The sequence below is a fragment of the Malaclemys terrapin genome, chromosome 4, assembly GCF_027887155.1.
Source record: "Malaclemys terrapin pileata isolate rMalTer1 chromosome 4, rMalTer1.hap1, whole genome shotgun sequence".
Taxonomy (NCBI): Eukaryota; Metazoa; Chordata; order Testudines; family Emydidae; genus Malaclemys; species Malaclemys terrapin.
In genome coordinates this window covers 140,069,185-140,093,224 of record NC_071508.1, presented here as the reverse complement: position 1 = coordinate 140,093,224, position 24,040 = coordinate 140,069,185, and the positions used below count along the sequence as shown (strand labels likewise).

Below are 24,040 nucleotides of genomic sequence, written 5' to 3'. Positions count from 1 at the left end.
CTAGTGCAGAGTATTGGTGGTGGTTGGACAAAGTGGCGGTCTTCGATAGGGTTGAACATTTTGGCACTTTGAGGGGACCTAAAAAAGCTGAGTTTTCAATTGTCCAGGTGCTGATTCTCTCTCCTGACATCTGTTCCTGCAATCGGTCGCTACCAACAGCACTGTGTTTACTGCCATAAGTAAACCCATTAAAATGGATGGGCTCATGCAAGACAGTAAGCAGTAGGCTTTATAGTAAGGGTTTTTAAGTCCTGATCCAGAAGAATGATTAGCTTATAATTTAGTCCTATTAACCTCAGTGAAACCGCTTGTGTGCTTAAAGTGAGGTAGGTGCTTCCATGCTTTGCTGGATTGAGGCCTAAGGCCTCAATCCTACAAAGGCGTGGTCCCCATTAAGCCCCCACTTCGGACTAAGGCACGCAAATTCAGCTACGTTAATAACGTAGCTGAATTTGAAGTACCTTAGTCCGAACTTACGCGGGTCCAGACGCGGCAGGAAGGCTCCCCCGTTGATGCCGCGTACTCCTCTCGGCGAGCTGGAGTACCAGCGTCGACGGCGAGCACTTCCGGGATCGATTTATCGTGTCTTAACCAGACGCGATAAATCGATCCAGAACATCAATTGCCTGCCGACGGACTTTCCGGTAAGTGAAGACGTACCCAAAGACTCAAGCACATGCTTAACTTTCTTCACTTGGAGTAGTTCCATTGTTTTCAATAGGGCTCCTCAGAATGCATAATGTTGAGCACATGTGTAAGTCTGTGCAGGATTGAGGGCATTAGTTGGGTTGGTTAGAACGTTCTGCAGAGGCGTTTGGGCTGCACCTGTTAATTCACAACATTTATAATTTCTACTTAAAAAAAAGTCTCGCTCCCCATATCTCATCCAAAATGTAATAGCCGAGCACTGTGCTCAACTCTCATATTATTGAGACTTGGTTATTTCTCACAAAATATATTCCAATACATCTGAGGACAGAGCGTTATAAATAATTAAAACCAAACTGCACCTGTCAAAGGAATGAATACAGGTACATTATGTGTGTGTGTGCGATGCATTATCCTGGCTTTTTGGATTGTTAGTTCACTCATTGACAAAATTCAGTAATTCTCAATAGGTCTGCCAGTCATCTGTAAACCAGAGAGGTGCTAGTCTATTACTGGGAGGTTGCCTCTTAATATTGATTTAAAAATAAAATACTAACCTTTAAACAAAGGACCTGATTCATTTTCCCTGTTGGAGTAGAGGGTACACCAGCATATGCCCGCTGTAAGCACCGCTGTTGAGCGGGCCTTGGAGTTGATGAACCTGTGAAGTGGGTGAGGTTGGTCTGAGTGATTCAGTGAGTCGCTTGAGGAGATTCCATTAGCAAGGCTTCCATGGAGCTCTGTCAAATAAAGCTGTCCTAGTAGATCTCTTGTGGGTGTCACCTGTCACTCACCATCCCCCATCAGCGAATGCTTCCACCAACACAGCATCTCCTCTGGGCACAGGGGATGTAAATCATTCACCCCTGTGCTCTAGGGTTTGAACCTGCCCCAAGTTTAATGTGAAACCAAAAGCAAAAAATATATGTGAGGCAAAACATGCTTTTTTCAATTTATTATGGGTGGAGAAAAGTTCCTGTGGAAAGATAAGATGTAGTTAGTTGGAGGAGAGGGGGATGATTTAAAAATATTTTGATTTTTTTGTACAGCTTTCAGCTGTGGTCTGTCTTTGCTGAAAATATCATTTTTTTGGTGAGATTTATATGCAATACATTTTCTTTCCTTTTCAATACTTGGACAGCTTAAAAAAAAAGCTAAGAAAACAAAAACCAAAACTTTGAAGCCAAACATGCTGAATGCTTCTTTTGCGCTTGCCTTGGCACGGCAGTATTTGTGTGATTATGTTCCAGGCTGGAATCCTATGCCAGAAGAAAAGGAAACTGTTCTAGACCTCTCAGCATTTGAAAAGGGAAAGAAAATGATTAGCCACGTCTACTCCAAATGTATAATTTCTAACTTGCTCCCAGTCACTCAAAGGGTGCAAAATCAGCCTATTGCCCTGTAAAGAAGGGTTCACATCTTACCTAGTGGTGCAGCATATCAATGCAGATGCACAGCAGTGCAGTGTTGCTGGTTGGATGACTTCCAGTGTGATGAAGTTCTGAGATTTGAGTTTGGCAGGCTTAGGAAGCAGCCTCTCTTGGTCAGCCGAAAAAACAGAGCTTGTTGGTGAGCCCAACACATATGCGTATACACAAACAATATATATTCTTCTTTGAGTGATTGCTCATGTCGATTCCAAGGAGGTGTGCACGCACCACGTGCACAGTCATCAGAAGCTTTTCCCCCTAGCGGTACCTATCGAGATGGCCATGGAGCCCCCTCGAGTTGCGCCTTCATGGCAGTGTATATAGATCCCTACCTACTCGCCACCTCTTCAGTTCCTTCTTACTGACAGTGACAGTCATTGAAGCAGCTCTCTTGCTATGGCAAGCAATCCCCTAGTGGACTCTTTCTTGTTATTCCTGTAAATAGCTAAAAACTTAGGCTATGTCCTCACTACGGGGGGGAGTGGGGGGTTGATTTAAGATCGCAAATTCAGCTATGCGAATAGCGTAGCTGAATTCGACGTATCGGAGCCGACTTACCCCGCTGCGAGGACAGCGGCAAATCGACCTCCGCGGCTCCCCCGTCGATGGCGCTTACTCCTACCTCCCCTGGTGGAGTACAAGTGTCGATTTGGGGATCAACTGTTGCATCCCGACGAGACGCGATAATTCGATTCCCCGAGAGATCGATTTCTACCCGCCGATTCAGGCGGGTAGTGTAGACATAGAATTAGTATTAGTCAGTCAAGTAGTTTTTAGTTAAGTTTCAGTTGGGGCTTTTCCCCCACTATGTTTTTCCTCTCAGAGACCTGCGGGGGGGGGGAGGGCGCATACCTCGGTCTCAAGGGTTTAAGCCATGCGGATCCTGTCTAAAACCCATGCCATGATCTTAATAGCACCAGTGTGGCCCCACTAGCACTGGTTCACCATGTTTCTAGACCTGTCGGTGGACACGCCTATAACCTTGCCCCTGGTCGTGGACTTGATCACCCAGGTCCACAGCTGTCTCCAGCTCCCAATCTGCAGTCTCTCCATCTCGCAGCATGGAAACTTCATGGCTAAACCCCTCGGAGCTCACATGCTCAGATCTTGTTAGAGAGGTCCTCCTTAGCAGCAGGAAGCCATCCACTAGGGCCACTTATCTGGACAAGTGGAAAATATTCTCCATTTGGGCATTACAAAAACACACTCCACCCTTACACTCATAGATTCCCTTTATCCTGGACTGTTTGCTGCGTCTAAAACAGCAAGGTCTGTCGGTGTCATCAATAAAAGTGCACCTAGCCAGTATCTCAGCTTTCCACCCCGGTTCGGACGGTCTCTCAGTTTTCGCAAACCCCATGATGGGCCACTTCCTCAAGAGATTAGATAAGCTGTACCCTCAAGTAAAACAGCCAATTTAATTCCCCCATGGGATCTCAACCTTGTGCTCTCTGGACTGATGGGACCTCCTTTCGAGCCCTTAGCAATATGCTCCCTCTACCTTTCCTGGAAAGGAGCTTTCTTGGTAGCTATGACCTCAGCCAGGAGGGTGTCTGAGCTTGAGGTCTTAACCTCGGAACCCCCGTACATGGCCTTCTATAAGGACAAGGTGCAGTTGCGACTTCACCCGACCTTCCTCCTGAAGGTGGTTTTGCAATTCCACACGAACCAGGACATTTTTCTTCCTGTGTTCTTTCCTAAGCCACATGCTAGCAACAGGGAATGAATGCGCCACTCCCTGGATGTCAGACGAGCATTAGCCTTCTCCATTGAAAGAACAAAGCCATTTCGAAAATCAATGCAACTCTTCATTGCAATTGCGGAGCGCATGAAGGGGCTTCCAGTCTCGTCCCAAAGGATCTCTTCTTGGATCACGTCCTGTATCCGGGTGTGCTATGACTTGGCAAAGATACCTTCCCCCATGCTGACGGCACACTCCACAAGGACCCAAGCATCCTCAGTGGCATTCCTGGCACAAGCTCCTATCCAAGACATCTGCAGGGCAGTGATGTGGTCGTTGATCCACACTTTTATATTGCACTACGCCATTACACAGCAGGCCAGAGATGCTGCAGCTTTCGGCAGAGCGGTTCTACAATCAGCAATTCCATAAACTCTGATCCCGCCTCCTAGGTAAGGCTTGGGAGTCATTTACTTGGAATCGACATGAGCAGTCACTCGAAGAAGAAAAAATGGTGGTTCTTTGAGTGCTTGCTCATGTTGATTTCCATTGTAGGTGTACGCGCGCCCACATGCGCGGCCGTTGGAGACTTTTGCCTTAGCGGTACCCGTCGGGCCGACTAGCGCCCTCTGGAGTGCCGTGCTCATGGCGCGATAGATCAAGTGTCACTGGTCCTGCGCCCTCTCAGTTCCTTCTTCCTGCCCATGGTGGTCAGTCATGGTGGGATCCCAAGTTGGTACTGCAGGGAGTCTCTTTCGTGACACTTCTCCTCCTCCTCCTCCTCCCCCTCCCTCCCCAGCCTTCGCTCACCTTGGTCTCAGGTGCATCAGACCTTCCTGATCCCGTGGTCGGGAGTGCTGATGTATGCCTTCCCGCCAGTGCTGCTAATCCACAGAGTCCTGCTCAAGGTGAAGCAAGACAAATGGGCCATCATCCTCGTAGCTCCAGCGTGGCCTCGTCAGCACTGGTTCACCATGCTCCTGAGTCTGTCGGCAGCCACCCCATTGCAGCTGCCTCTTCGGCCAGATCTGCTGTCCCAGAACCACGGGAACCTGCTGCATCCAAATCTGGCGGCGCTGCGCCTGATGGCTTGGTTTCTGCATGGCTGAGCAGGGAGGAACAGTAGTGTTCCGCCGGTGTCCAGCAGGTTCTGATGGGCAGCAGGAAACCCTCCACCAGGGCTACCTATGTAGCAAAATGGAAGCGGCGCATCCGGGTGGAGGAGGTCCCTCTGCAAATAATCCTGGACTGTTTGCTATATCTGAAGCTCCAGGGCCTGTCGCTGTCCTCAGTCAAGGTGCACCTGGTGGCCGTCTTGGCTTTCCATCCCCTGTTTGATAGTAGGTCGGTCTTCGCCCATCCCATGACAGTGCAGTTCCTGAAAGATCTGGAGTGCCTTTACCCACATGTCCGGGACCTGGTCCCTCCTTGGGACCTGAACCTTGTGCTGTCCAGGCTCACAGGAGGCCCCCCTCTCCCTTCTGCTTCTCTCCTGGAAGGTCTCCTTTTTGGTCGCTCTAATCTCTGCCTGTAGGGTGTCCAAGATCAGGGTGCTCGCATCGGAGCCCCCTTATATGGTCTTCTATAAGGACAAAGTCCAGCTGCATCCACACCCGGCCTTTCTGCCCAAGGTCATTTCCCAGTTCCATACTGGTCAGGACATATATCTTCCAGTCTTCTGCCTGAAGACTCATGCTACATTTGAGGAACACAGGCTGCATTCCCTGGACATCAGGCGGGTACTGGCCTTCTACATAGAGAGAATGAAGCCGTTCCATAAGTCTACGCAACTGTTTGTCGCTGTCTACCCAGAGAATCTTGTCCTGGATCACAGCCTCCATCTGCTACTCCCATGAGCTGGCGAAGGTGCCCCTGCCAGGAATTGTGAGGGCCCAGTCGTCTAGGGCGCAGGCGTCATCAGCGGCCTTCCTCGCTCAGGTGCTGATCCAGGAAATTTGCTGTGACGCGACCTGGTTGTCCATCCACATGTTTGCTTCACACTATGCGCTGTGAATTCTGAGTCCACGCTTTGGATTCTGCTTGTGAGTCATCTGCAATGGAATCGACATGAGCAAGCACTCGAAGAAGAAAAAATGGTTACCCACCTTTTGTAACTGTAACTGTTCTTTGAGATGTGTTGTTCATGTCCATTCCATTATCCGCCCTCCTGCCCCTCTGTCGGAGTTGTTGGCAAGAAGGAACCGAGAGGGCGCAGGGCTGGTGGCATAAATGCGGCACTCCAGAGGGCGCCACAGCTGGCCCTAAGGGTACCACTAAGGCAAAAGTCTTCTATGGCCGCGCATGTGAGAGTGCGCACACCTACAATGGAATGGACATGAGCGACACGTCTTGAAGAACAACGGTTACAAAATGGTGGGTAACCGTTTTTCACCTACCTCTCATAACTGTTCTTCGAGATGTGTTCTCATGTCTATTCCAAGACCTGCCCGCCTCCCCTCTGTCGGAGTATCCGACAAGAAGGAACTGAAGAGGCGGTGGGTCAGCAGGGATCTATGTACATCTCCATGAAAGTGCAACTCCAGAGGGCTCTACAGCCTACCCGATGGGTACCGCTAGGGGAAAAAACCTTCCAACTCCTGTGCACGCGGCACGCACGCACCTACATGGAATGAACATGAGCAACACATCTCAAGAACAACAGTTATGAGAGGTAGGTAACTGTTTTTGTTGTCCTGCCGGAAAGCCTTGAACAATCCTATTTACACATGGGAAGCTCAGGAGCAAAACTTGCCTAATTTACATTATTTACATCAAAGTAATCCTGTTTAAGGCTTATTGAAATGAACATCTGAGAAAACAGTTTTCAGTTAAAACAATACAAAATACCTTTCCCACCAGTGATAAATCTAGTTTCCTTTATAGATGGATGTGATGAGGACTACTTTGGGCGAGCCTCTGTTGCATTGAGAGCTAGGAACTCAACCTGCAAAACTTCGCTCACATGTACACGAGTGAGTAATGCCATTGTCTTCAGTGGGTTTGCTCATGTGAGTAAAGATTGCTCACGAGACAGGTTTTAAAGGATTGAGCCCTCCATTTAAAATAATGTGCATCATTTTCCCGTGATACTTTTAGGCAGTAGGTGAACATGTTAACGTACACTTCATGCACAAGCAATTCTGTTACCTCGCAGGCAGGGAGCTCTGGACAACTTTGTCTAGGTCTACACAGCACACCAGTGTTGTGTAGAATGTGTAGTGGGACACTGCAATGAAGAGCACACCACGTCCACTCTGCGGTGGTGTAGTGTGTAGTTACACACGTGTCAATGAAAAGACTCCAGCAGCAGGGAAAGGGCTTCAGCAACTCCCTGCTGCCAGGGAGAAAAGGCTATGGCAGGGAGGAGGCAATGGGGAAACCCCCTACCAGGGCCTTTCCCCTGCTGGAGTTTTTCCCTGCTGTGGAGAAAGGCTCCAGCAATGGGGAGCTGGTAAAGCCTTTCCCTGGAGCAGGGAATGGCTCCAGCAGCAGGACACTACACTGCTAAAAAGTGAGGAAAGGGAGACGTGGCTTGGGTGAGTAGAAAGGTGTATAGGGAGTGTACTCACGTGTGTACCAGGCGTGCCTTTGCTCTACTTGCCTAAGCCGTGTGTTTCCAGCTACACTGCTCCTTATGCCTGTGCGGTGGGTGGGGGGAGGCCTACGCTTGTATGTAATCTAGTCGATGCCAAAAGAAACATGCGGTGGAGATGTACTCTTTATGACAAGGGAGATAGGTTCGACATTGGTGAGGCCTCATCTGGAATACTGTGTCCAGTTTTGGGCCCCACACTACAAGAAGGATGTGGAAAAATTGGAAAGAGTCCAGCGGAGGGCAACAAAAATGATTAGGGATCTGGAGCACATGACTTATGAGGAGAGGCTGAGGGAACTGGGATTGTTCAATCTCCAGAAGAGAAGAATGAGGGGGGATTTGATAGCCGCCTTCAGCTACCTGAAGGGGGGTTCCAAAGAGGATGGAGCTCAGCTGTTCTCAGTGGTGGCAGATGACCGAACAAGGAGCAATGGTCTCAAGTTGCAGTGGGGGAGGTCCAGGTTGGATATTAGGAAACACTATTTCACTAGGGGGGTGGTGAAGCACTGGAATGCGTTACCTAGGGAGGTGGTGGAATCTCCTTCCTTGGAGGTTTTTAAGGCCGGGCTTGACAAAGCCCTGGCTGGGATGATTTAGTTGGGAATTGGTCCTGCTTTGAGCAGGGGGTTGGACTAGATGACCTCTTGAGGTCCCTTCCAACCCTGATATTCTATGATAGGACTCTGGGGAAACACCCTGGTTTGTGACCATACAATGTAAGGATGGATCCCATTTTTCAAAACTGCCATTCTCTTTCCCCATATTTTGGAAGTATCTGGAAAGTTAACTTCCTATCTATTTATCAATTGTAAAATGATCTTTTAAAAAGTGCTCTGCTCCCCGGAGTGCAAAAATGGCTGTAGATTTATCACTGCATCATCCTTGTGTGACTGGAAAACTGATGTCTTGCTCCAGAATGCCGGGGAATGTAGTGTGAAACTTCTGCTCACCGAGGCCCTGATTCAGCAGTAGCTGTTCATCAAAGCACTTAAGCAAGTACTTAAGTCCCCTTGACTTCAACCTGTAGTGAGTCAAAGTTTTAGAGTAGATTTCCTCCACCCGTTTGGGGGCATGATTGAACTTTGAGAAGGGCTAGAGTAATAGTTGGATCAAGCCATAAATTAATCAGTTGCATTTGGTTTTGAAAAGCTCTTTTTAACCACTTTGACATCTCACTTTTATTCTCTAACATCTGCTTTTGATTGTTTGCCATAAAAGTGTAAGAGTTAATCTTGCCCTCATTTTTGTTATTGCTACCAGAAACCCAGCTATTTTTATTACTTCTTGTATAGGGATTTGAACTTAATCGTTTCAGAGTAAAGAAAAAATGAGTTTTTTTTTTCCTTGTTGTTCTTAAACCAACAAGTAAGGCTAATTAAATTGTAATGCTAAGTGTGTAAAGATACTAGACATGGTTTGTTAAGTTGTAGCTCTACTTTGTTTTATTGGCTTAATAGCATGAGATTGAAGAGAAGTCAAATGATCAATGTATTTCAGGTCATTTCTCAGCATGGCAGCTGTCTTGACCCTAGTGCCAGTCAACATTTGCATTGATTATGAAGAGCTTAGTGCATATTTTCCTGTATGGAAATAACATCTGAAATTCAAAAAAAATTGAGACCCTTCCTATAGGTTTAGTCTTTTGACTAACAAATGTTTGTAATTTTTATCCTCAGGCTTCCTTTTCCTCAGATTACAGCCAACTTTTGTTATATACCTCAGCAACAGATAAAAAACTATAGCCTCTAGCATTTGGTTTAGGCCCTGATCCTGCAATGAACTACATGCGAATGGACTTCTTCCCCCATTTAGAGTGCTATTAACTTCATTGGGGCTCCCTACAGGCACAAGGGTACACTTGGGACCTTGAATTACACTGGAATTTAGATGACTTTCTCCCCATCTTGTAATTGGATATTTCTTTTTCATTTCTAAAGCACTACTCTCCACATGCACCTGTGGTAGGACCATTTTGCACCTGTGGTAGGACCACTAATGCAGCTTCCCTCTAACTTGCTGGGAGCTAATGCAGTTGATGGGGCTGTTCAAAATGGTCTCACCCACTTACCTCTATCCCCTTTGTACAGTCTCCATGCCCTTAAACTGGCTGCTAAAAGCTAACCACGGGGCTCTTGATTTGATTTGAATACAGTGTTTTAATTAGAGGTTTCCCCCAGGAGCCTGTCACCATGACAAATAAATGAGCCCCTTCCAAATTGGACCATCAAGATGCACACTCATCTAAATGGAGTAACCTTGTGATTGCATCGCTATAATACTTGCCCTTGTTTAGTTATCTCCAGTATGCTGTTTAAAATTAGATTGTAGACTCTTCCAGGCAGGCACCATGGTTTTCTGTTTGTTCTGTAAAGTGCCTTACAGGCTTGTCACCGTGTTTAATGGGGAAAAAAAACACCTGCAACAACAATAATTTTAATACACCTTTCCGGTATACTACAGGTTATCACTGAATCCATGTTACTATCCTAGGCCATGCTGTTACCTACCAGCGTGCCTCAATTGTGCTAATGCAGTGTACTTGTAGCTCTATCGGTTCTAGGATATCAGAGAGACAATGTGGGTGAGGTAATATCTTTTATTGGACCAGCTTCTGTTGGCGAGAGAGACAAGCTTTTGAGCCACACAGTTGTTCGTCCAATAAAAGATGTTACATCACCCACCTTGTCTCTCAATGCTGCTAATACAGAGGGACCACCTCCGGGGGCTTCAGCCAATCAGCCAGCACTTTAAAGAGTTTCTGGTGCTGTGAGCATTCAACTCTTCATAGATTTGAAGGCATTCCGAGCCCCACAGGATTGGGCCTTAAAGATGAGATGTTTGTGTGTAAGATTTGTGGTGTTTAGTTTGTAAAAATTACGTTGGGCATGCTCAGAAATCTAGACAGATGGCGAGGAACATCACAAACCCACCCCACCAGTGCAGTTAGCATCTCTGTTGTCTGCCTCAGCAGAAAGAACAAAGGAATACATGTGTGTGAAGAGTAAATTAGTACTTCCTTCCACCCTTGGGGGTGTTCTTTTGGCTTAACAGAATTGATGCCCATTTGTAGGGTATTGTTGAGATGATTGTGCTACCACTGACCCATCCTGAGCCTGCTCTGGAGATAGTGGACTGTGCGTGTGTTTGTTTTAAATCAACCGTGACAGTTATTCCTCTGGCTCTTTTACATGTACCTCCTCCTAATGTTGTTACTATTTCCTCTTTGCATGAAGAGGAGAATAAAGTCCAGAGATTATAAACCATTTCCATCTTTTTTATACTAATAATGAATAGCTAATATCAAGGAGTTAAATGTTTTGCATAAGGGTTTAAATTTTCTTTTAAAACCAGTGTCCTGCATATCTTACTTACAGTGACTGCTTATTGTTAACCTGCAGTTACTGCCTGAAAATTACTGCTTCAAATTTAAGTTCCACATATCTCCTACATGCCTAATTTTGCCTGCACTCCATATCGCTGCTCCTATTTCTAATTGTTCACCCTTTCTCCCTTCGTTTTTCCCGTTCCTTTACCTTTCCTCCTCCTTTAGTCTCCTATTCTAACTTTGCTTTTTCCATTCTGTCCTGATCCACCGTAGCAGTTGTCTTGTTTACTTTCTTTCTTTTGTCAGACGCATTCTCTACCTCCACCAAATGCCTTCTTAAAATGCATTTGTTTCAAGAATCCACCACTTTTTTTCTTCTCTCCCTTAATAACCCCTACACCGTCACTCTACTGAGGCATTGTTCTGTATCTTTACTTAGTTTGTCTTGCTTCAGAGTGTGAATTTAACAGGGCAGGGAATGTATGGGTCTCTTAATTTCAAACAAACTGCGTGTCGACCTTTTAAAGACCAAGTTCAGTTTTCTATTTAATCTCCTTGTTTTAAGCAGGGGTTTTAAATCGTCCATCATATGGTATATATCTTAAGCAATATTTCATAGTATTTCTAAGTATATATTTCTAGGTGTACTTAATCCTGCTTCCGTGCAGGGTTATGGATTAGATGATCTCTTGAGTTTCCTTCCAGCTCTACATTTCTATGATTTTATGATAGTTGTGGAGATTTGGGGGGCGGGAGGAGGGTGGGAAATACAGACCGCATAATACAGCTGTTTGTGAATGTCAGAATGTTAGCATTGTGTTATTCATAAACATAGGCTTTTAGCTGTAGGGAGCATATTTTCTCTTCCTTCAGGAAATCCTAAATACCATAGTCCTATAATTGAAATGTTGTGTCAGCATACAGTATTCTGCAAAGAGCTGTACTGTAGCAAAACAAGAACACTGGTAAGTCCATCTGGACCAAGACTTAAGCCAATTTCATTGAATATAGGCAGTACTGGGTGGTTCCATGTTGTCTACTACAACTACCATGTAGCTTCGTTGCCCCCCTACCCCCCGATTATTAGTACTAATTTCTTAGATATCAGAACTTTTGGGCTAAATTTTCTAAACATGGCCCTGATTTTGTTCACCTGCATTTTTTTAATGCACGATCTAGATGAAATTAACGTGCATGAACTCCATTTGTGTATGCACTTTGATTGTAAATGAGTTTTGTATTAAATGCTATAATTTGTGATGGTTATTTGCAAAAACTCCACGTGCAAGGTGGTTTATGTGTAAAGGCAGCAAGTTGGGTTGATACCTCTCTGAAAATTTGGCCCTTAATGTGCAAATTAAGATAATGTAGAACTTCAATTTTACTACATTAAGGCTTTCAGTTTTGCAATTGGATCACTAACGCAGATCCCGGTGGCTGTGTGTAGCTTCATTGGAATGTATGTGTCTCCCCTTGGCATCAGGAGTCCACACGGGTAGATCTGATTGTAGAAGCACAATCTGAGTTTTCTTAATTTTACTTAATCTGTTATTCCTAACAAAGCAGGGTAATATTGGGGAATAGAATAACACATTGAAAATGACTGTTTTTTACTGAAGACAGAAAGAGTGAATCTCTGAAAAATGGCATTTCAGCCTGAACACACAATGTTCAACACCTGTAAGGCCATGATAGGAAAAAGGAAGTGTGAGTCAGTGCCTGAGGCTTGCAAATGTGCCAGTCACTTCCACAAGGCTCTATGAGTAACTCCTAAACAGCCGGTTTAAGGGTGAGGAGACACTGCCCTTCTAGTCAAATACAGTAACTCCTCACTTAAAGTCATCCCAATTAACGTTGTTTCGTTGCTGATCAATTAGGGAACATGCTCGTTTAAAGTTGTGCAATGCTCCCTTCTAACGTTGTTTGGCAGCCGCCTGCTTTGTCCACTGCTTGCAGGAAGAGCAGCCCGTTGCAGTGAGCTGGTGGGGGCTTGGAACCAGGGTGGACCGGCAGCCCCCTATCAGCTCCCCCCTCCCCTAAGTTCCCTGTGCAGTAGCTGCCTGCAATTCAGCTGTGTCCCTCCCCCTACTGCCATGTGCTGCTCCTGCCCTCTGCCTTGGAGCTGCTCCCTGAGACTCCTGCTTGCTGTACGGGGGGGAAGGGGAGAGAAGGAAGAGGGGGGCTAATGTCAGGGTGTTCCCCTCCCCCTGCTTCTGCACCCCACTTACCCCATCTTCCATAGAGCGGGAGGGGGGGGACACCAGGGCTCAGGACGGAGGGAGTTTGCAGCAGCTGGTCTCAGCAAGCTGATCTAATTAACAAGGCAGTGTACTTAAAGGGGAAATGCACATATTTATTCCTCCATTATACTCCATTCCTGCTGCCTTGCAGAGTGAGAGAGTTAGCCCTTGAAGGTTCAGCCAATTGCTAGTTCATCATTTAGCAGTAAGGAAAATATCCCACCCTCTGACTTCTCCACCTCAACCAAGCTTCACAATCATCATCACTGTTTACCAGTATTAAATTGTTTGTTTAAAACTTATACTGCGTGTGTGTGCGCGCGTGCAGTCTTTTGTCTGGTGAAAAAAATTTCCCTGGAACCTAACCCCCTCATTTACATAAATTCTTGTGGGGAAATTGGATTCGCTTAACATCGTTTCACTTAAAGTTGCATTTTTCAGGAACATAACTACAATGTTAAGTGAGGAGTTGCTGTATATCAAAGGGTGTAAGGTTTACGGTAAAATGCTTGTCCCTCCAGTAGACTCCCCCAACAGCTAAGGTAGGAGAGGCAGTAGAACAATGGTCCTGCAATGACCAAGTCAGTTCCACATATAATAGGATGCATTATATGGAGGGATCATTGCACAGAAAGGAAATAGATCCATGGGACCCGAGACCATGGACGGGAGACTTAGCTAAGAGAGTTGGAGTGTGGAGTGGTAAAGAATACAGTGACGACCTGTGTGTTGGTCATTGAGATGTGGCATAAAATGTGTTTTTATTCTTTCTCAGACACAATGCTGTCTTGTTCAGATAATGGCACAGTACACACTAGCGGGGACTCCAGAGAAAGTTTGACAACTCTCACCAGAATTCTGGAGTCACTGCTGAAAATGAATGAATGGAATATTCCAACAAACACCCACAAGCTTTTCTCAAAATCACCGCTGTGTTTCAGTGACCGGGGCTTTAGGGAATGGTAACCAACAGGCAATTTGAAGTATTGATGTGAAGAGGGAAAGGACTGGAATTTTTTCTTCTAGAGTAATCACTAAATCCTGATACTGGCTTGAAACCAAAAGACTTTTATATTTCAGTTTATAAAATGGACATATGCTTTCTTCTGAGAGATTAGAGAATTGTTGCTTTTTTGGCAGGCGTTTAAGAAATGTCTGGTCAGATAATTATTTATGTCAGGATATTGCAGAAGGAAAATTCAGAAGTAAGTAAGTAAGCATGTGATTTAGCCTAAGTCACTATATGGTTAGTTTTCCAGATACCTGTTTGCACATACTAAATCACATATGTAACCATCTTCATTAATAGCCTCTTCGGCACTGTTGATCTTCTCCGATATTGCTGGAAATTCTCTAAGGAAGAACTAGAGAGCCAGTCCTAGTGAAATCGTGTTTGGATTTCAAAAATCAAGTCTACTTTATTGTTTCTCAGTAAATGTCCAAACGTGATCAGCTTTATTTTCTACGTGTCTGAACTCCTCTCCCCATGAGCCACTTGAACCTTAAAACCGGTTCTGCCACCTGGGATCTGATCCAAAACCTGTTAAATGAATGGAAAGCGTCCCATTGACTTTGACAGAATTGGATCAGTTCCTTGGTTCTTTTACTTGGCAGTGCTGGGCTGTCTCTCTAAAAATTGTGATAATTTGGTGAAGAAATCAGATTTATTCTTGATTCAAGGGATGGGGGGGAAAAAAGAGCTGTGGATTTCAGATGTTTGTTTGAATCCTGTTGGAAAAACCTAATTGGCATAGGAATTGTAAACCTGGGAATGGTATTATACATTTTAGTTTGACATTTTTCGTATTTATTTAAAAAGGCTGTGGAAGACAGGGAGGGTAAAGGTTAAAATAATATTAACAAAGCCCTCCAAATCTATCAGGTTCACTCTCCTTTTCCTGTGTATTACTGTAGCCAAACAAAGTAGTTAATCAGAATCAGAAAGCCATATCAGCCCTGCTGACATGGACTTGTCAATGATGATGGAGGGAGATAGGGAGGAAACTGCAAAAAAAAAAATAGCTATTTGGTTCAGGCTGGAATATCTAAAACTTTTACAGGAATGTTGTTCCTTCAGAAATTCTACTGCATGAAAGCAGCTTTTTCAAACTTAAACATTTCTATGAACTTAAAAGTAAAATGGCTTCTCAAAGATAGCCAGTAAGTGAAATCTACAATAGTTCAGTATTCTTTTTTGCATCGCTTTGCATGGTGCCAAGAACAGTGGGGCTCTTGTCCTTGACGGGGGTTCCAAGACTTGCTGTAACAGAAGTAATAATACTCCAGCCTTAGAGACTCCTTAAGTCACAACATACTCCTTACCCCAGATAGATTGTTTTGGAGGTGAGTGACCTTGTGGCTAAAGGAATCTATATAATAAAATTCCAGGATTGTCACTCTCAAGGCTATTATGTCTGTAGAGGCAGTGTGATGTGATGGAAACAGCTAGGAGCATGGTTGAAAGCTCTTTTTGTTTAGAATAGCACCTGCTTGAATCATCACTGGGATTCATGGTCTGTTACTGTCTAGTTTTTAAGTTCCGAGCCTTATATATATATAAGGCTCATATATATGATTTTTATAAATTACACCCATGCAACAGCCTGGGCTGTCAGCTACCAGCAGGGCCGGCTCCAGGCACCAGCCCACCAAGCATGTGCTTGGGGCGGCACCTGGAGGGGGGTGGCACGGCGCTCCGGCCCAAGAGCAGGGCCGCGACTGGGCTCGCTGCCCTCCCCGCGGAGCTCCGGCCAGTCGGGGAGAGCGGAGCCGTGGCCGGGCTCGCTGCCCTCCCCCCGACTCTCTGGCTGCCGGGGACAGCGGAGCCCCGGCCGGGCTTGCCGCCCTCCCCTGCCACGCTCCCAGTCAGGGGCAGGGGGCGGCGGGAGGCTTTTTTGCCTGGGGCGGCAAAAAGCCAGAGCTGGTCCTGGTTATTAGTATGCATATAAATAACAGTATTGCAGTCTGGCTAAAGGAGACCTAGCACGTAGAATTGTAGATTACTATTTCCATTATTAAATACATGGAAGGCATTCAGATAATATGGTAATAGAGGGGCAGTGTAAGTAAGTACCTAGACAGATAGAAATTAAAGAGTGAAAAGACCTGTTACATCATCTAGTACAGCCATCTGCTAATGCAAAAATGTGCACTGTCTAGACAAGCTTTAATGACCCTTGGTTTCTGCTGCTTCTTCTGGAAATATCTGTACCATAATAGATCTCCCTGCTCTCTCCACTGCAGATGCATCCATTGTTTGGTCTCTGGTATTGTCTTCCTCCTTTAGCCTCTTCTTCATGGCACTGGAAAGATAAGAAAATAAGAATGGCCATACTGGATCAGACCAATGGTTCCATCAAGCCCTGTATTCTGTCTTCTAACAGTGGCCAGTGCCAGATGCTTCAGAGGGAATGAACAGAACAGGGCAATTATCAAGTGATCCATCCCCTGCCATCCAGTCCCAGCTTCTGGTAATCGGAGGTTTAGGTACACCTAGAGCATGGGGTTGCATCCTGGACCTTTTGGCTAATTGCCGTAGACATATCCTCAAAGAAGTTCTTTTTTGAACTCAGTTATATTTGTGGCCTTCACAACATCCCCTGGTAACGAGTTTCACAGGTTGTCTGGGCGTGGTGTGAAGTAGTAATTCCTTATGTTTGTTTTAAATGTTTCTGCTAATCTCTGAGAAGATCCTCAGCTCTGATTCTTTTTTCTGAGTTGTTGTTTTTTTTGGTAAGCTGCAGAGGGATGGAAATGGTGAAGGGCAGGCATGGGCTGAGGAAATGTGGTGGAGTTTTGGGGACAAGGAAGCTGGGAGACCAAGGGATAGGAAGTGGGGCATCTTGAACTCACATCCTCTTAACATGCTCCTACCCCAGTCCTTGTGCGCTAATAGGCAACCACCAACTTGTTCAGTAGTTGCCCCCTCCCCAGCCATATTACAGAAGGGGTACTGGTGTTCTGTTTCCAAGATCTAGTCACCCTGCTTCTATTACAGCTTTTCTTAAAGGGCCATTATTAGGTCTTACTCATCAAAGATTTCGGTTTCGTAAAAACAAGCATTTCGCAAACAGAAATATTCCCCTTGCAGTGTCTATAACCCAGACATTACAGCATTGTGCTAGTGTATTTGAGAGAAAAACTAACAAGTCTTTATTGTCTAAACAGAGAAATTCATTAAGTAAACAGCATATCTAGTGTAGCGAAAAGTAAACCGGATTATTACATCTGCTATTAAGTAACATAAGTAAAGACATTAATTTTAAATTTTAGATCCTGTGTCTGTTTAACCTAAAACATACTGTACATGAATAGACAATCAGTTGCACACACATCCTTTGCTGTGCAAACTTTTACATAAACAAAGTTATGAGGATGAAACACACATCTTAATTCTAATTAACAATGTTTCTGGGGTTCCATAAACTCCAAAATATAATGGACAGCAACAGTGCCTAAATTAAACTGCGGGGGGATGGGGGGAAGGAATACACCAGAAAGATTGGGGTCGGGGAGAGGAGACAGGAATATCTGCTGTCTTTGTTCTTGGAAGCCTTTTCTTTCACCATTTGGATACTGTCTGCTTCTTGTACACAAACATTACAGCATCCAAGGGGAATTAGAAACACTTACCCATGACCACAAAATCAAATTCTAGATCTGTCAGGATAAAGCAATGCAAAAAGAAAATCTTGGCGCCCACTACTTTCAGTCTGGTTTTAGCACAGTCGTAAACTCCTCCTAATGCTGAAACAGGCAGGCCCTGTCCTCTGGGTGGAGAATAGTAAATTTAAAAATTCTATCTCTCAGAAGTGTAAAGTGCCCTGAATTTGTAATACACTGTAGAGGCCTTAAGTAATAGTGCTTGCCTCTAGTGATCTCTATCAAGTTGCACAATGGCTTCCATTTTAACACACTCTGATTAATGGCTGGCTGTCTCTCCCCTCCCTCCCCCCCAATGTACTTGATGTCCCACCCAGACAAGTTAATATTGAGCTGGGTGTAATCTGGGTCTGAAGGGTGTTTGATAGTAATGGTCAGGGATTTAGTTTCATCTGGGTTAATAATCTGACTAGTGTGGGCTCCTTCTTGCCCGACTAGCTTTGCTGTCAGCTATAGCAGGTCACCAAACTGAACAATGTCAGCAAGACACTGTCATGAGTGTATTCTTGGGTATGGACATATTCGAATGGAAGACCAGTGAATTCCAAAGTGTGTGTACCAAGGAATGCTGCTACACAGCTGGCGCGCACACGGGCACCAAAAGCTTTGGAGGTACGACAAGAATGGCAGTGATGAACGTAAACTGAATATACAATCAGGCTGCCTTGAGCACTTTGCCAGTGATTGAACCACACGGGGCTTGATTTGCATGAAGGCCATGTCCCTTTGGGATTTACCATGATGACAATGATGTGAATGCCTAGGGGCCAGTCAGGCTGGAGACCAGATTAAGATGATATTGACCAAATCTCTGCTGCTTTATTAAACCTTTTCACTTAATTGGGCAAGATATGAGTTAAATGCAACTTGTCCCACTAGCAGTATAAAGGGAGAAGGCCACAGCTGTCCCAAACTCCTACTGTGCTCCTGCCCCCCAGCATAGCTTATTGATGCTCAAAGCACAAATCTTCCTGGGCCTGTATTGCCTCAAGGCTTGAATGTAGCCAGAGCCCCATGCAGATGAATTCATGAGTCAACCATTAGCCCTTCTATGTGTTCCAGGTCCTTCCTGCAAATCTAACCTCTTCCCAAGCGAAGGCAGACTAATACCCACTTTGCAGGAAAAGGGCATTACCCAAACTCCCAACATGTGTGTGTCAGGAGCGCCAGCCAACCCAGCTTCTGTTTTTTGTTTTTTTCTTGTTACTGAGGGAAGTCTATCCCATGCTGCCAAGATCCACCACCTAAAGTTGTAATCCTGGGAAGCTAAAGCAAATGAACTGTGGTGTGCAGCTGCCTCAATGTCCAGATGTGCTTGCACAATGCAAACCCCTCCAATTACCGTAATATGCAGAAGTGCCTGCTGGCCCCCAGTGGCTGGAACCAAACCTCCCCCCCACCCTAATCTGAAGTGTATAGCAGAGAGAAACAGAACAAGAGTCAGTGGTTGGAAGCTGAAGCCTGACAGATTCAAATGGGAAATGCGGTACAGTTTTGTAATGGTGAGGATAATTAGCCATTGGAACAACTGACCTAGGGAAGTAGCAAGTACTTTACCATCTGAAGTCTCTGAATCTAGGGCAGATCTTTTTCTGAAAGATGGGGGCTAGCTCAGCTGCACGTTATGGGGCTTCATCCAAGAATCACTTGGTGAAGTTCTGTGGCCTGTGTGACACAGGAGGTTACACTAGATGATCGTAATGGTTCCTTCTTCTTGCCTCTAAAACTTGTGAAACTCCATAGACCAAGACGGATGAAACACAGATACCCTATGCTGCCAATGACAGCGAAGGCAAGGGGTGGGGGATGGAGGATGGGCTTTTGCAGCAGCACAGTGGGTGAAAGAGGAAGAAGCCTGACTCAGCCTAGCACTGCTCTTTTGTGTGTCGTCCCACACCTCCATTAGCCAGTCCCAGGGCAGTTAGCAGTAGGTAAGTGTTGGGAGTGCACCGATGGCACCCTTAACAAAACAGTGATTGCAACAAACCCCTCCAGAGATGTGGCCCCAGCCTCTGCCCTGCAATCTGAGCTGGCCATTGGGGAATGTCTACACGGCAATGTAAGCCTGTGGTTAGTGTGACTCGAGTCAGTTGACTCTGGGTTAGAGAACCTGGGGCTTGAGCATCTACACTGATTGTTAACTCTACGTTAAGAATGTTCTAACCCAGGCTTGAACCTGGGGCTCTGGTGTCATACAGACCCGAGTCAAACCAACCATATGTCACACTCCTTTGTGCTATCCTGAGATCCGCTTACTCTTGCCCTTTGACAGGGTGCATTGGGGAAAACTTTGCTGTCCACCATGCACGTTACAGGAAGTTTGAACAGCTGCAAACGCAGCCTGCAGAGCAACATGGAGGAGGTGCCTTTTGAAGAACTCCTGCTTGTGCTTTTGCTCCTGTGTCAGGAATTGGGCAGAGCTTCCGTGAGACGCTGGTGGATGGTTTGGTGGCGTTTTCTGACCCACTTGAGGCATCTGGCAAGGCTTGTGATGGAGCAGGGGGAAGAGGAGGAGAAGGCAGAGTCAGAGGGTACCCAGGCATGGCAGACTTGCATTGGCTGATGCTGCTCAGTACACTCAGTATAGCTGCTGATGCCCCCTACGTAGACTGGCACAGGGCTGTTGGGATCACATTGATGGAACTCATGTGCCCATAGTTTGCCCTCCTCAAGGAGCACAAATACATAAATCGCAAAGGGTACCACTCCATTGTTATACAGACCCTTGTGGAGACTACAGGTCAACTGGTGAATGCCAACGTGGACTGCACTGGGAAAGTTAATGATGCCAGGGCTTTTCATTGCTCAGGAGTCTATGCTAATGGATAGGCTAGGACACTATTCCCACCAAATGATGACATTGTAATAAGTGGTGTTATTGTCCCCCCTGTTGTTCTGGAGGAGCCCACATACCCCCTTTTGCCCTGGCTTATGAAACTGTGCCTTGATTTCAGAGGCCCTGGCAAAAGATGGTTTAATTACCCTCTTAACAGGTGTAGAATGGTGGTTGAATGTGCTTTTGGCAGATTGAAATCATGTTGGAGATGGTTACAGAGCTGTTTGGATTCCAGTGTTGTCAATGTTGTCCACATTACTATGGCTTGCTGTGCTCTTTGCAATCTTTGTGAAGCCAGAGGTGAGCCCTTTCCCCCTGAATGGACCTATGACAGACACGGGCCACTGGATCGGTTCCCTCAGCCAGAAAGTGCACCTATCCTAGCTGGAGCTGGTTGCACCCAGGCAACAGATGTCAGGGATGCTTTGTGTTCTCATGTTATGGACTTGCATGGCCCAGTGGAAGCGGGGGAGTAGCACCTCTATGAATGTGCTTGTGGAGGGATGGGGCTAATTGATTTGTGAGGGTTCAGTGCTTGGGTTGGGCTGGGGGCTTGAGTGACATGCAGTGCATCTATGAATGATGCGACAGTTTATGAAATGCGGGGGGTGGGGAATGATTCACAGTATGGATTCATATAAGGAAGTGATTGAAGTGTGGATGGCTATATCTAATTGCATAGAGAATTAGTGTTTGCTTACTAATTCCTAATTGCTCCTGATCATGTGTTCACCTTTATTGTTTCAAATACAGATTGTATGATGAGATGCAGTGATAGGCTTTTTAGGTCATCAAGAAAATTTATTGCTATGTTTATAAATGTGTTTTAAAACAGTACAACTCCCTCTCATTGCCAGGCAGCCCAGCTGCTATTATCACACCAAAACACCAGTTACAACAGAACTTTTCCAAAACAAAAAGTGCACCAACAAGTGCGAACAGTGAAATCCATCTACACAACACAGACCCTGGCCCCGCATTCTCCTTTCCCTTCTTTCCCCATTTGCCATGCACTTGACACCTGGGGAGGGTGGGTGGAAGTATCCACAGGGAAGAGGGCCAAGATGGAGGACTGCATGGTGCTAAGTGCCCCAGCTGCTCATGGGGCCTGACTGCACGGGCCATCCAGCCGTGGAGTTGTCCAAGCTGATTCACTACGTCCCAGGGTATGGCACAGGGCATTCAGGCCATGGTGTGGGAGAGGCAGCAGAAGCCAGTACTCTTGAAGCCATGATTGATATCCGCTACTCAAACAGCTCTCTGCTGAGCTCTGTTCTCCTCCCTTATTCCTGTTCCCAGAACTGCAAAGCCAAGTGTCTGCGCTTGTGCTGAAACCCTGTCCTCAAGCTGTGCAGCCAGCCTCAGCTTTCGTCTTGCCTTTCACCATACCTTTTCTTTAGCTGCAAGTCCCCCCTGTTTTTGGTACTAGACCTGCTTGTTGGCCCTCTCCAAATGTCAACCATAGGGTGATTACGAAAACACTTCCTCTTGGAACAGTCCACAAAGGTATGTTTCAGGTTTGTGCTGGACTTGTGGGTGAGCTTGGCAGTACTGCAGCCGGTCGAGGGGCCTGGAATAGGACAAGTCACAGAGGATTATTGCCTCAAATAAGGAGCACAGAAAAAATCCCTGTGGCAGTTTCAAGGGTATAAAATATTACTTTTCCAAACTGAAATTCAGTATATTGTGAGAGGGATGTTTCAGTCCACAGAAGCTCCCTGCGCACAGCCTGGTTAATCACAGCAAAAGAAATGCAGAGACAATGGTAAGTTTAAAAATTCAGTGTTTTTGTTTTCCAAAAATTTCAGAACTACTTGGGGGCAGTCAGTGGCCTGGCTTCAAAAGCTTTTTCTATCATTTCAGGCCTTTCACATTTTGGAGGATGTAACTGTTCTTATGGTTCCTGATTGGCAAAGGGAAATGTTATTCCAAGCTGCTGGTGGGACACCTGCAGTGTATACAACTGAAGTAGTCAAATATCTAGTGACTGAACAGCACAGCTAGAAGTGGAGTTGAATTTTTAAACCTAAAGGTTTCCAAGTGCATAGTCCATAATGGGTGTCACATGATGAGAGCAATTTTTTTATAAAATATAAAAGTTATGAACACTTGAATGTATCAATTGACAACTTCAGATGATATTGAGACACTGTATATGCCTTAAAATATTGTGGGGTACAGTTAAAGTTTCAACCTTACTTTTGCATTTCCTGATTTCTTTGAGTGACTGGTTGCTCAGTTTTAACATTGGTGTTTTTGTCATAGAAATAATATGAAAGCTAGATTGAATAACTAACTTCAGAACTTTATTTCTCATGGTAAATTCTCCTTTAAAGTGCCTGAAGCATGCAAGGTGTCACCTTAGCAATGCCCCTGTGCTGCTGTGCAGTGCAGAGAGAAGGAAATCAAAATGATCCATTCTCATCACATGCATACAGGGCCAGCTCTAACATTTTTGTCGCCCAAAGCAGCAAAAAAAAGCACCACCCTGCTGTAACCCCCCCCCCCGCCGAGCGCCGCCGAACACCCGCCGCGCCCCCGCCGCGCTGCCGAACACCCCGCCCCCCCGCCGCGCTGCTGAAACCCCCCCGGTGCAGAGCGACGCCGAACACCCCCCGCCGAGCACCACGCCGCTGAACACCCCCTGCGCCGCGCTTCTGAACCCCCCCCCCACACGGAGCGCTGCCGAACACCCCCCGCCGCGCTGCCGAACACCCCCACCCCCCGTGGAGCGCCGCCGAAACCCCCACCGGGTGCCTCGCCGCTGAACACCTCCGCCCCCCGCGCAGCGCTGCACTGCTGAAGCCCTCCCCGCCCGCCCCCCCGCGCGGAGCACCACCAAACACCCCCCTGCTGAGTGCCGCGCCACCAAACACCCCCGCCGAGCGCCGCGCCGCGTTGCCCCCCGCCGCCCCTTACCAGGTGCCGCCCCAAGCACGTGCTTGGTTGCCTGGTGCCTGGAGCCGGCCCTGCATGCATAATCCATTTGCAGTAGAAAACTTCGCCTCCATTGAGATCTCAACCAAACTGGAAGGCCCCTGGTTCTGACCTAGTTTTCTGTATCACTGATAGTATTTCTCCTGACCAGGTGCTCCTCCGTTTTCTTATCTGCCTTCTGTATGTTTAAGCAAAGACTTCTAAGCTTGTAATTCAGGGAGGCTTACCAGGACTACACACACGTGTGACATCCTCCATTCCTTCCTCAGTTAACTTTAACATGATGTGCTAGGCTGTGAGCCCCTTGTGCCCATTGGTGAGTAGTTACTTACATGAGTAGCACCTTCAAATCCACTGAATTGAGTAAGCATTCACCAATGGGAGTTAGGGCTCCATGCAGCCTAACCCTATGTAATGATTCAACACTTCTGTCTTCAAGTGAGCACACATGCAATGCTACCATTTTCCTAAAGGGTACCCAGATTGTCTTGGGGTATCATAGTGTTCCTGTTCTGCTGTTGGTAATTTTGTCAGGACCATAGAATAAAGTAGAAAATTGAAACTCTGTGAAAGATCAACAAATCCGTGCGGAATGATAGGCTCTATCTCTTTCTTTGACTCTCCTTTCAAACCCCAAATCTCCTGTTTTGAGAGTTTGGAGTGATAAGAGCTTTAAAAGGAATTCT

General features: G+C 46.1%; 1 protein-coding gene across 3 annotated transcripts in view; it reads left to right on the top strand.

Moving 5' to 3' along the window:
• MNAT1 (MNAT1 component of CDK activating kinase) overlaps positions 1-24,040 on the top strand; it is a 193,839-nt gene that overhangs the window by 108,767 nt on the left and 61,032 nt on the right. The window lies entirely within an intron of this gene.